The sequence below is a fragment of the Triticum dicoccoides genome, chromosome 2A, assembly GCF_002162155.2.
Source record: "Triticum dicoccoides isolate Atlit2015 ecotype Zavitan chromosome 2A, WEW_v2.0, whole genome shotgun sequence".
Taxonomy (NCBI): Eukaryota; Viridiplantae; Streptophyta; class Magnoliopsida; order Poales; family Poaceae; genus Triticum; species Triticum dicoccoides.
Window position 1 is genome coordinate 708,462,669 of NC_041382.1, and position 13,018 is coordinate 708,475,686.

The 13,018-nt window shown below is 47.1% G+C and overlaps 1 protein-coding gene and 1 long non-coding RNA gene across 13 annotated transcripts in view; both read left to right on the forward strand.

Moving 5' to 3' along the window:
* Positions 1-13,018, forward strand: part of LOC119358153 — a 172,964-nt gene that overhangs the window by 9,840 nt on the left and 150,106 nt on the right. The gene's annotated exons all lie outside the window — the stretch shown is intronic.
* Positions 350-3,851, forward strand: LOC119356451. 12 transcript variants are annotated; one of them, XR_005171964.1, is made up of 6 exons: positions 420-613; positions 706-1,695; positions 1,790-1,915; positions 2,015-2,065; positions 2,705-2,832; positions 3,100-3,851. It is a non-coding gene; the product is annotated as an uncharacterized LOC119356451 (long non-coding RNA). The 12 variants fall into 12 exon arrangements; XR_005171959.1 differs by lacking the exon at positions 1,790-1,915 and having other exon boundaries at positions 706-922; positions 1,619-1,695; XR_005171965.1 differs by lacking the exon at positions 1,790-1,915 and having other exon boundaries at positions 706-922; positions 1,619-1,686.

Here is a 13,018-nt window from a genome sequence, read left to right on the forward strand (position 1 = left end):
GTGGGCCACTGCTTTTCCATGGATGCGCCAGCAGGGCCACATGCTGGTCTGGGCAACGCTAGTCCAGGACAGCCTATGATGAATATGGTGGAGGGACATGTGGTGTGGGCTGTGCGCTGCCGGACCTGATCTCTTTTGGGCCGGCCCAAACATCCACTCCCTAGTCAGCCCACAGGGACAGCTATAGACAGCTTCATCGGGGACGTGGAGTAACTAGTCCCGAGCGCAGATGCGCTCGATATCTGCAGCGTCGGTCAGCGCCCGTGGATCTGGGCCATTTCTTTATTTGCGCGGTTGTGGGCTGCCAGAAATTGGGTACTGTTTGGAAATACGTATGCCACAGTGGTAGGTGGTGGGCCATGAAGATGGAGCAGAACAACTAGTTTTGACGCGAAGGTGAACGGCGGCGAGGTGAGCCGTGGATCAGAATCGCCGCTCCCCGTCTGATCCGTGGATCAGAAAGTTCGCTTTCCGTCTCGTGGGCACTGAGACGAATTGAGTGCAGGGTGAGAGATCTTCTCCCTCCCAAGGCTGAGGAGTGCGGAATAGAGGTCTGGAGTCTGGACCGCCGGCGGCGAGGTACCATGGAGTTTCTCATGCAACCAATCGGCTGGTACGTTGATCTTTTTTGGTTTTTGCCGGGTGCGGCTCCATGTAGAGGACCAGCTTGGTTGACTGAGAGGATCCCTTTCTTCCATGAATCAGATCCGCTCTGCTTGAGGAGGTGAGGGAGAGTTTGGTCCCCGCCCCTGTGCCTACGAAAGGCCAAGTTCTGGCAGGGCCGATGGCGCCGCAGCAGCACGCGGCGGCAGACAGCGGGGAAGCGCCCATCTTTGCGGCGGAGGAGGGAGGGAGGGGTCACCGCCGACATCAGACCTGTCAACGAGGGAGATGAATCATTGGTGCCCGGATGGAACAAGAGGTTAGTGAACAAACAACTTCGCCCCATCGAACATGCAGCGATTTCTGAATAAAGTAGTTGGCTTGACTGAAGAAATAGTACAGTCAGAGCCGATAGGATTCTTTTGCAGTCTGCTTGCTCAATTCAGAGGGGTCATGCTAGGAGTGCCTTACTGCAGCAACTAGCAGCAAGGCCAGCCACTGAGTAAACTGGAAAGCTGTACTGACTCTCAGCAAGATCATGCGAAGATCTAGTATGCTTGTGCTGCTAAGTAAGAAATACAGTCTGCCAAAGTATGGATGTGGGCTAATTTAATATGGAACCCGGTGGACAGTTCGTTCCCTAGAAAATCCGTTGAATATGTGAATCTAGATGTACTGCTGATTGTAGAGATTGAATCTTCGAATATGTGAATCTAGAAGTACTGCTGATTGTAAAGATTGAATGTTCGAATCTATGAACCTAGGAATCTATGAACCTAGGAATCTATGAACTGAAAGACTGAACCACAGATCTAGAGCGTGCTGCATATTCCGTAGTATTTCCAATGTTCATAATACTCATCCTCTCAAACTATGTGTAAATCCGATTAAGTTTGCTTACTGTGTTAAATGGCAGAAGCACATTGGAGCCTCCTCACGGTGCATATTCAGTAGTATTTTCCTTCTTGCTTATTTTCAATGTGCTTTTGCTATTTAACACGATAATGCATTTCAGTTCAGGACAGGAAGAAGATTATGAAAAGCTTGAAGGGGAAGATTATGAGGCTCGCTCTCAGTGATTATGTATGTCTTGTAAGTGATGTCTATATATGTAATATATTTTAGTGTTTAAATAGGATCATACTGTGTGAATTCTATGCTCTAACCTATACAAACATTCTCCCAGTGCATAGAAACTTTGGTTGGTTTTATGCTCCCAAGCAATTAATCATCAACTGAGAACATGTCTTTTTTCCTCAAGTTCGTTGTATGTCTTCTCTCCATTGTTGATAACACAAAACTTGTTACTGAGGTTAGCCAGCACCAATCGTTTGCTTGAACCAGGTGTTATGCTGCCATTACAAGTAATCTGAAGAGACGATGCTTATTAGCTTACTTTCAATATTTGTAGGTTATAATTGAAGAGCTGACAAAGTAGTTAAAGGAACTCATATTTGACAAGGTAAAAGGAATTCGAAGCACTTTTAATTGTTAGTTATATTCACATGAGACTATTTATTATGGAGCTCCTTGCTGGAACAGAACGGGACATGCCCATTGCTGCAGATATTTCACCCACATGGCTCACGTTATTCTACTCCGACTGATTTGATTTATCTGAATTACAACGTCCCTTCCCTTATCTCAAAAGGAAAATTACCTATTCTATTAACTCTTAAGCAAGGTTGGAAAAGGCGGTAGGCGTAAGAGGCGGTTGGCCTTCGCCTAGTGCCTAGGCAGTGCCTAAGCGCCCTAGGCACGGCCTAGGCGGTAATATAGTTTTTACTCCTAGTGTATTTTTGATTATTATATGGTTGTTGATATTAGTTTAGGGCATATAAATAAGTTAGTTACCATCTACTGCCATTGGAATATAACACGTTCGTCATGTCAGTGCAGTATGTGGCATGATTTCTTGCTTGGGTGGACAATTCCTTGCTTTCCCTATCTAGACCTCCATTCATGCCCTAGGCGAGGCGTTTGGCCATTGCCTAGCGCCTAGGCGTGCCTAAGCGCCTCCTAGGCACTGCCTTTTCCAACAGAGCTCTTAAGTACTTTGAAGAGAAACAGGCCCCCAGAAAATGTTTTTTTTTTGTTTCAGGATGAGGCATCAGTTAACATGGATAATGTAACTAACAAAGAACATGAGGGTTCATAAGACACACAGGTTGCATCTGATAGCAAGAAGGACCCGATTAAATGGCAGCAAGAACTGTTGAGCATTGTGAGGTGATACTCATAACATGTATTTAACTTTTGATTTACTTATTCAACGGCATTTCTCTTGGAGCATGTACTTCCCCCCTCAAGAGATCTACATTTATTCTCACAGCAGTGTAGTATATATGATTCAAGGATGTCCATTTGTCAAAGAATACCTAATCGCAACATTACTACACTCCCATTAGTAACATAAAACCCCTGATCCCAACATTACTATGCTCCCACAGGCCCCTAATCCCAAAAATAATGTAGGTGTTCTTTTTTCCATCGCAGGTTCTCATTGAGACTTCATTGAAAATGTTTGAGAGTTAGTTCGAACAAACTTTGGCGAAGATGTATTATATGAAGTAATCTCCTTAGTCCATGGTCTACGCTCCTACCTGTACCTCTATAGCCAGTATCTCGGGATAATATTCATTCATCTATGACATTTATTCGTGAAAGGAACTACCTGTGATAAATATGCTTATACTTGCTTGACCTTCTGATAAACTGTCTCTGTTTTCCTGATTGTTATTCGACAATGTGGAAATATTCTTATAAGTTGATGGATTCTTTTCTCTGGGATGTTCCTTGGGCCGATGCGTAGTTTTAATGCGATTCACTTTTCCTTAATGATGAATCAACCTCCTGTGAAAGAAAACAACACTCCGGTCTACGCACAAACGTACCTACTGTTTTCTTAGTCTGACTTTTGATACAAATGAGTAATCAACTGTTAAAGGGCGTTATGATTGAACACATTTTTGCTTTGTAAGAGGTAGTGATGATATGCTTACTGAGATTATGCATCTCCATTTTCCAAGGTTTCTGTTGGTTCACAAGGTAACGTTTTGGTGGGCTTCACTGACAGGATCCATCCCATGTCTTTGCAAATTTTGTTTTCACTTTTTCATGATTTAGAATTTAATTTAGTTCAGAAAGCATGGCTGAAATGCAGCCTATTAACAGTAGAGGGTCGTGGTCTACGTCAAGGACTACTACGATGGCGGTGATGAGCAGCTGATCAAGCAGGTGATGATGAAGGCGAGGGTCTGCTCAGTGGGGGGTAGAGGACGGCGCTGGCCATAATAAGAGTTTTCTGTATAGCATTTGCCATGCCATCAGGCTATATCTTCGCATTTCTTCTTTTATGTGCTATAAATACAAATGTATGAGTATATCTGAACTTATAATTTCTGTGTTGCAACACATGCCTAAGCTTCCTAGAAATATTCATGTACAAAACACACACCAAACAAGCCAACTGAATGGGGTCTCATGAGATCATTAAAGAAAGAGCTAGATGAATATTATTTAGAGATAACCATGATTACATATTAGTGACCTGACGCAAAATACATCATTGCTACTTGGTCAGGGCATGACGGCTCACACAGGTCCGTGCTACAAACTGGAATTAGATAATTATAAGCACTAGACGACTCTCCATAGTACAGGACTTTCTACACGGTACTAACTGCTGCGCTGCAGGAAGATTAAGAACAACATAGCGATGACCAGGATCAGGTATTCAGGTTGGTGCCGGCAAGCAGCAGTGCTGTGCGTTTGCTGTCCGTCGAGCAGCAGTGAGATGCCGCGCAAGGGGGCAGGGCTGCTGAAGCTGTGGTTGGGCACGTACATGAGCTGGTTGAATCTCCGCCTGGCTGCCGTCCAAGAGACTGTGTTCGTGCCTGGATCTCCGGTGAAGGGAAGCGGATGTGTGCACGGCTAGAGGCTGGTGCAGGCGTGCAGCACCTATGGCTGGAATAAGCCATGGCGACTCAGCTCCGGCAGGTACGTGTCCGTGGATCTCAAGAACAGACATAACCAGCCTGCAACAAGCATGTGGATGTTCACAAAGGGGATCGCCGCAGGTGGGGCAAAGAATCAGTGGGAGTACATCGTCGGGCTGCGACGACGAAGAGGAGGTAGTTATCGTCTCCGGATCTGGTTCTTGCCGGCGAGAATGAAGAAGATAAGGGTAGGGGTTGGGAAGGGAACGAAACTTCCGGCGAAAGGATGGATCCGTTGGCCGGAGCGTGCAATAAATGGGCCGGTCAGTTGACCGCCGTTTGTAGCGTAACGTCTGAGCCGTGGCCCATGACGGGTCGCACGGGCTGAGCCGCCTGGCGGAGGGACGACCGACGTTACATTAAAGGAGATAGGTCAGTGGGCCATAGGTTGCATATACTATTTCGAATACAGATGGAAATACGCTGGATGGTGCGAATCTTAGCGGGAGCTGACGGCTCTGATATGGAGCTCATCTGAGCTCGAGCTCAGAATAGCATTTTCCGCTTCATCGCCACTTTCTGCTCCCTCCACCGCCGCCGGTGCCGCCGATGAGTACCCCCCGCCCCGTGGACCAGCATCCGTTCGCGCCACTCACCAGCGGCGCAGCGGCCACCTGGCTGCGCAGCCGACCCACAGCCTCTCCACCAAGGGTAAGGTCCACCTCGTCCTCCTCAAGAAGTACGACGAGAAGACGACGGATGAGCCGCCGGCCCCCGACGACATCCAGAAGTACAAGGATATCTACCAGCAGCCCCTTCCTCCCCACTTCATCAACGCGATCACCGAGCTGGTCGCCGCCGCGGGGAAGATGGGGAGGCGCCCTGAGGCTGCTGCGTCGACCCGTTTGACGGCCGCGGCGATGGGGCAGTAGTTTGGCTAATGCCGGACCTGATGGCTGCCTCTAGTTTCCAATGACTGTACACCACTGCTCCATGTCGAGCGCATCTGCTGGTTCTTCTTCTGTGTGTTTGCTTAGGCATGTTTCTGCTGCTGCTGTCTGCCTTGCTAAGATGTTTGTTAGTGCCTCAGTCCGGTCCTGTCCAGATGTTTTTCAGTTTGCCTATGGATAGTGCTATCTTATGTTGGAATGTAAGGGGCCTGAACAACCCTGCTAGGCGTCGTGTTGTTGCTGGTGTTGCTCGTGACCACCGATGTAAGCTTGTATTCCTACAAGAGACTAAATTGGATTCTTTCTCCAATAGTATCATTGCCGAAACCTTGGACTCCTCCTTTGTGGACAATTTCGTCTATCTTCCTGCTGATGGCACTAGAGGGGGCATCCTCATTGCAGCCTCCTCCGACTACTTCAAAGTTAGTCCACAACCTAGTTTGCAAGGGATCTTCTCTGTCTCTGCCCTGATCACTGACCTAAGTTGCAACACCTCCTGGATGATGACTGGGGTCTACGTCCCTCAATTTGCCGAGGATAAAATCGCCTTCCTGAATGAGATTAGACACATCGAAGCTTCAGCTCCGTCTGAATGGGTTGTGCTTGGGGATTTCAACCTTATCAGTCGTGCATCCGAGAAAAGCACCAGTAATGTAAACCTCCGTCTGATCCGTGCCTTTCGAGCTGCCATTGATGACCTGCACTTGAGGGAGATGCCTCTGATCGGGCGTCGCTTTACTTGGTCCAACGAGCGACTGAACACTACCCTGACCAAGATCGACAAAGTGATGTTCTCTGCGGAGTGGGAATCTAAATATCCCGACTTTCAACTCTTGTCGGGCTCCACTGACATTTCTGACCACTGCTCACTGATCATGAAGAAGATACAAGCGCATCATTTCTCGGGCTTCAGGTTCGAGGCTTGGTGGCCTAACGAAGCCGGTTTCAGCGAGACTATTTCCCAAGCCTGGTCCAAGCAGTTGCATACAAATGATTGCATCAAGAAGCTGCACACCAAGCTTACGAGAACTTCCAAAGCCCTTAAAAAGTGGAGCAAAGCATTGATCAAAGATAGAAAATTCTGTTCTGCAGTCGCGTCTGAGGTCATACTGCAGCTGGACCTTGCGATGGAGAACCGCTTGCTAACTTCACAGGAGCTGGACCTGCGTCCGATGCTAAAGGGCAGGCTGCTTGCTCTCGCTGCTATTTGGAAAATAAGATGGCGGCAGCGATCACGTTTGGTTTGGATCAGAGTAGGAGATGCAAACACCAAGATGTTTCACCTTCGAGCCAACGGCAGACGAAGGAAAAACCACATCCCCTTCCTCCACCATGGCGCCCATGTTGCTTCTGATCATGAGGATAAGACGCGACTGCTGAAAGACCACTTCACATCTTTGTTGGGCCATTTGGAGAGCGCCGGCATGAAAATGAATTGGAATAATCTCAACCTTCCATCCGCCGACCTGAGACATCTCGAGACCCCTTTTGAGTTGGAGGAACTGGACAAAGTGGTTAAAGATATGGCTGCGGAGAAGGCACCAGGCCCGGACGGCTTCATTGGGCTGTTTTTCAAAAAGTGTTGGCACACGGTTAAGATGGATCTTCTCAATGCCCTCAACCAGCTCTCTGCCCTTGATGCAAGTAATTGGAACCTGTTGAACTCGGCCTTCATTGTTCTAATCCCGAAGAAAGAGAACGCTCTGCGCCCTGCTGATTATCGCCCAATAAGTCTCTCTCACAGTGTTGCCAAGATTTTGGGAAAGCTGCTTGCTAATAGACTGGCACCTGCTATGCAACATCTTATCTCTCTCAGTCAAAGTGCTTTCATCAAGGGAAGATCGATCCAAGATAATTTTTTGTATGTTCAGAATCTCATCCAGAGCTTGCACCGGGCCAAGAAAGGGGCAATCTTTCTGAAACTGGATATAGCTAAAGCTTTTGACTCCGTTCGTTGGGATTACCTGCTTGAGGTGCTTTGTACCATGGGTTTTGGACAGAGATTTCGGGACTTGATTGCAATTGTGCTGAGCTCAACCTCCTCCAGAGTGCTCCTCAATGGCGACCCGAGGCTCCCTTTCTACCACTGCTGTGGCTTGCGCCAAGGCGATCCCCTGTCGCCTTTCCTTTTCTTGATCGCCATTGAGCCACTGCAGCGTATCTTTGCGTCTGTAACGGACACTGGGATTCTCAAGCCTATTGCTCATAATCTCGCCTCCATCAGAGTCAGCCTCTATGCCGATGATGTTGCACTTTTTCTGAACCCGTGCAAGCATGAGATGGCGGCCACTCAAGCAATCCTAGATGCTTTTAGGAGGATCTCCGGGCTCTTCACCAACTTCAGCAAATCATCGGCCTTCCCTATCTGCTGTGATGAACTGACAATCAATGAAGCACTTTTGGATTTTGCAGGAACTGTTTACTCCTTCCCTTGCAAGTATCTCGGGCTCCCTCTCAGTCTTGGCAAGGTAAGGCGCGCTGACCTTCAACTGTTGATTGACAAAATCGCTGCCAAGTTGGCAGGTTGGAAAGGGAAATTGTTGAACAAAGCGGGAAGGCTGACGCTGATCAACTCTGTCCTAACCTCTTTCACCACCTATATTTTGACCTTGTTCGCTCCCAGCAAATGGCTGATCAAGAGGATTGATAAACTTAGGAGAAGTTTCCTTTGGAAAGGCTGTGAGGAAGAAGCCAAAGGTGGAAGTTGTGCAGTAAACTGGCAGGTCGTTTGCTCACCAAAGAAGTATGGCGGTCTAGGAATCAAAAATCTATCCTTTTTCAGTAGGGCTCTCCGGCTGCAGTGGGCATGGTTCGCGTGGCAAAGTCTGCCTCGGCCATGGCTAGGCATGAAGCTTCCTTGCTCGGACGTCGAAATGAAGCTCTTCAATGCCTCGACCATCATCCACCTTGGCAATGGGCAGACTGCAAGCTTCTGGCACTCAAAGTGGCTGAACGGAGCCGCCCCCAAGGACCTTGCACCCTCCCTGTTCAAACTAGCTCGCAGGAAATCCAACACAGTTGCCCAGGCACTTCAAGGTAGCAAGTGGATGAAAGGACTTGAGAGAATCAGCTCACACAATGATCTGCACTCCTTTCTGCTGCTATGGGAGAAAATTCAGAATGTCGACTTGTATGACGCCAGCGATGCCATCGAGTGGATTTGGACGAAGGACAAGTCTTACTCCGCTAATACGGCCTACTCCTGTCAGTTCACTGGCTCCATCGCCAAACCTGAGCTTGACCTGATCTGGAGGCTGAAGATTGAGAGAAAGCTGCGTTTTTTCCTTTGGACCTTGGCTCAAAACAGACTCCCAACCACTGACAGGCTCCGTGCCCATGGGAGTGACCAGAGTGCGACGTGTGCCCTCTGTCTTCAACAACCTGAAACAACACTCCACCTCTTCAACACTTGCGTCTCTCCAAGGTTGTCTGGTCCAAGCTATGTTTGGCGCGGCCACGGTGCTGTCCTACTCTGCCTGCTAATCTTTTGTCGATCTCTCAATGGTGGAGGGCCTGCTCCCAGCGTACCAAAGAGCATGCCGCGGCCGCTGCCTACTTCGCTTGGCATATTTGGAATGAGAGGAACAGAAGGGTTTTCAATGCCAAATCAACCTCATCGGACGGTGTGCTCTCGTTGATCAAAGCTGACTTAGATATATTGAGAGTAGCGTTTTAGTCTCCCCTTTTTGTACTGTCAGCGTCTTCTGATGACTGCTAAACTCCTTGTATATTCCTAATCTTTAATGAAAAGGCAGAGCACCTGCCGTTCGAGTCAAAAAAAACTTTTCATTTTTGACAGTGATGCAGTAGGGGGAGCCCCACCAGTGTACATTCTACAAAATTAAGGGGAACTTACAAACTGTACATACTCGAGGTGCGTAAAGAAACGAAAGAAAAAAATTACAGGGACAGAGATTATAACCAGTCAATGAGAGGTTGAACTAAAACTGCCTTAACCCTAAAGCAGTGTATCTGCAAATCACTTTGGAGACTTCTTATTTGCAGTCACTTCAAATTTGATAGGATTTTCTATTTAAGGAAGTTAAAGGGATAAGTATATTTTTCGTCCCTCAACTCTCTTGAAAGTAAAGAAATAGTCTCTCAACTTTAAAATAGGTAAACCGTAGTCCCTCAACTTATAAAACCGATAAGTTTAGTCCCTCATACCACTTGAAGTGTTTTAAGTGGTTTTCGTCCGAGTTGGACTCAGTTTTGAACAAAAAACATTGACATGTCATCCAGATTAGACTGCCACGTCACGAGCAGCGACCGCACTGTATGATGTGTACATGCTCGTCCGTGCTGGCCTGGCTCATGGGATGTTGGCCCTCGCCATGCTCACTGTCCCGGTCATGCGGCCGACACCGGAAGGGGTGCAGGTGCCGTGGCGCTCGGGCTTGACGTACACAACAAAGTTGGCTTTGGATGCTCACTAGCATAGCCCGCGCGGCGGCACGCGGCGCCCGGTGATGCATTGTATTTATACGGATCGTAAAGGCCATTGTTACACGCCACGCCACATTGATACGCCGTGCACATATTTGTTGTCATTGTTTTGTTTGAATTTAAATTGAAATAAAAAATCTACACACGTAAGTTTGTAATTATAAAAAGGCAATATATGGATGAATGCAAAATGGAGAGGATGGATTTATTATTAGCATGAGTGCTACATCTTAGAAAGTAGGAAATACCCCTCAAAAAAAAAAAGAAGGTAGGAAATACACATCGCCACTTTAATAGGACTACAAAATGCATTACATTCATTTGTAGCTTATACTAGCATAGCCCGCGCGGCGGCACACCGTGTCCATCGATACGGTGTGTTCATATGGATTGTGTTTACTGTTTACAATTAAAGTTATCATTTTTTGATAACAGATCATTGTACGTACAATTGTGGACGTTGGAAAATAAATAAGAAATAAGCAAATTTATTGGCATCACGCATGTTGAACGTTGCTAAAGAGGGAAACACATATTCATACATCTCTGATAGGGATCACCTTTTCTTGCGGAACGTGGCACGACTCTACTGTGGTAAGATAAAAGAAACATAGATAATTATTGTTAGATTAGGACATCCTGGTGTAGCTTCCTGCAGGATTGGTGCCCGTGATGAACAGTTTAATGTACAAAAAACAGAAAATGAATTGATTGGTCCAAAATGCCTGAAGTTTTTGGCTATTGTGTTCACTATAGTTTGAGGAACACATAGTTCTGGAAATGACTGTGGCCAAGAATGCCTAAAGTTCTGGACTATCTTGGTTTGGCTTCGGTCTCGGTAAAGGATTGTTTTTAAGAGAGAGAGAGAGAGAGCGAGAGAGCGAGAGAGCGAGAGAGAGAGAGAGAGAGAGAGGCAGGAAATATTTATGGAAGTGATTATTTGATTTGATCATTAATTTTATGGAAGTGATTATTTGATTTGATCATTAATTTTTCCATCCATGTAGTAATTCCAAAGAGGCAGGAAAAATTTTATTCCGTATTTTGGAGTATATTTGGTGTAAACTTTCCACCCTTTAGACCTACTTTAATGTCTTGGAAAAAAAGGTTTAGAGTGATTGTAACGTCTCATCAGATAAAAGCATAAATCAAGGTCACCGTTCTGATTGGCCATTCATCACATACTGCCATGGTTAATCAGCACCTCAAAAGTTAGCATACAACATGACAACGATAATCGATAAATCATTAGATAGCTGGTACCTTCAGAGGCAAATAATATGCAATGGTTTATTGGATCGTGTGTTGAATAAAACCAAACAGTAACACATAATTAATCAAAGATCTCGTCATACTCGTACGTTCACATGGCTGCCAGCAGTAGCAGTGTGTTTGAATAGCAATTGGTATGGCGTTGTGTAGTAGTACTGTGGCTGCGTCGTCTGCTGTAGCGATGGATCAACAACGATGAAGCCGTCGTCGTTGTATAATCGTGACAAAGCTGATGCGCAGTTGTGATCGTCATTGAAGTAGTGCATGGCGAATTGCCTGTGGAATCAAAGAGGCGGCTGGCTTGCCGTGGTACAGAGATAAGAGAAAAACAGAGTTGTTTGCAGGAGAAACTAAAGGACTGGAAACAAAAATATAGGAGAATGATAAATTTGGTTTTCTTGATGGCTTGCATCCCATCCACTCTCTACACTGTCATTCATATTAGAGAGGCAGCGCCCATCTTTGGTTTACAGTGATTCAAACATTGTTTACATAATTTAAGCACTTTTTTTAGGTGCGAAAAATTACAACTAATCTGAACACCGAGCACGCCGAAATGTAAACCATCAGATCGATGGGTAGCACTAAGCTTGCATCCTAGTCATTCCATCTCTCCCTTATCTGTTTAGCTCGGTTCTGAATATTCTGAACTTTTGAACACTTGCAAGTAACTTCAGATTTCAGGCATCAGGTTGAGCTTGGGACTGACAGGTCGCATGAGGAACATCTGCCGTGAGCGGTGGGCTGGCACAGAGTGGGGAGAGAAAAACTGAGCCACCGACGATAGTGGCGGAGCTGGCGTGGAGGCAGCGGAGGATGTCGTGCTCGTGGCGGAGCGCCGGAGCCGCGGAGAGCACGGCGATGACGGGGAGGCAGCCGCCCGATGAGTAGGTGTCCCAGGTAGCGACCTCGTAGGCGCCCTGCCGCACCGCGCTCTGCTCGACGTCGCGAGGCGCCACGGCCCACTCATGACGCTTCGCGGGCAACTTGAAGGTCGAGCGAGGTACGCCTGGACGGACGACGGGGTATCGGTGGCCTAAGCAGGCGCCGCAGGCGTGAGATTGAGCCGTCGGCAAGCTGCGAGCTCGAGGTCGGAAACATCATCATCGCATGCACCCACGACGACGCCGATGACACCGACGACGTCACGTCGCCGTGGCCTGAGTTCTACCAGCTTCCTCTCCTCGGCCGTGAACTATGTGCATGCCTCCCGTACACCGTCTCCACGGCACCTGCCGCAGCAATCTGCTTGGCGATCACCATCAGCCAGCAGACGACGGGGCAAGTGAAGAACCGGCATGTCGCAATGATAGGAATGGTAGAGAAGCCTCTGCAGCCACCCCACCGACGGCGGACGGCGTGTGATATACTATTGCACCATTAGGGAAAACCCTAGCAGTAGCGCTGGTTTTGTACTCACTAGTAGCGCGGGTAGGCGCGCTACTAATAAGGCGCTACAACTATTGCTTAGCAGTAACGCGTGCTCGCACGCGCTACTGTTAGGACAAATAGCTGCAGCGTTGTTCACTCCCACGCTACTGCTAATATAACTACTGGCAGCGTGTTTTCTCTCCATCGCTACTAGTATTTTTTTTATTTTTTTAGTTTTAGTGTATTTATGCGTCATCGTACAAATATTGATACAATACCAGTTATGAGGTTTACATCATTATGTCCATAACAGTGTGTCAAATGAAGGTGGATTAGGTTCAAGTGGAGGCAATATGTGGTGCATGTCAAAAGTATAATATACTAATCCAAATTTGATCTAGTTTAGACTAGTACTACTTTCGATGTGCACCACATGTT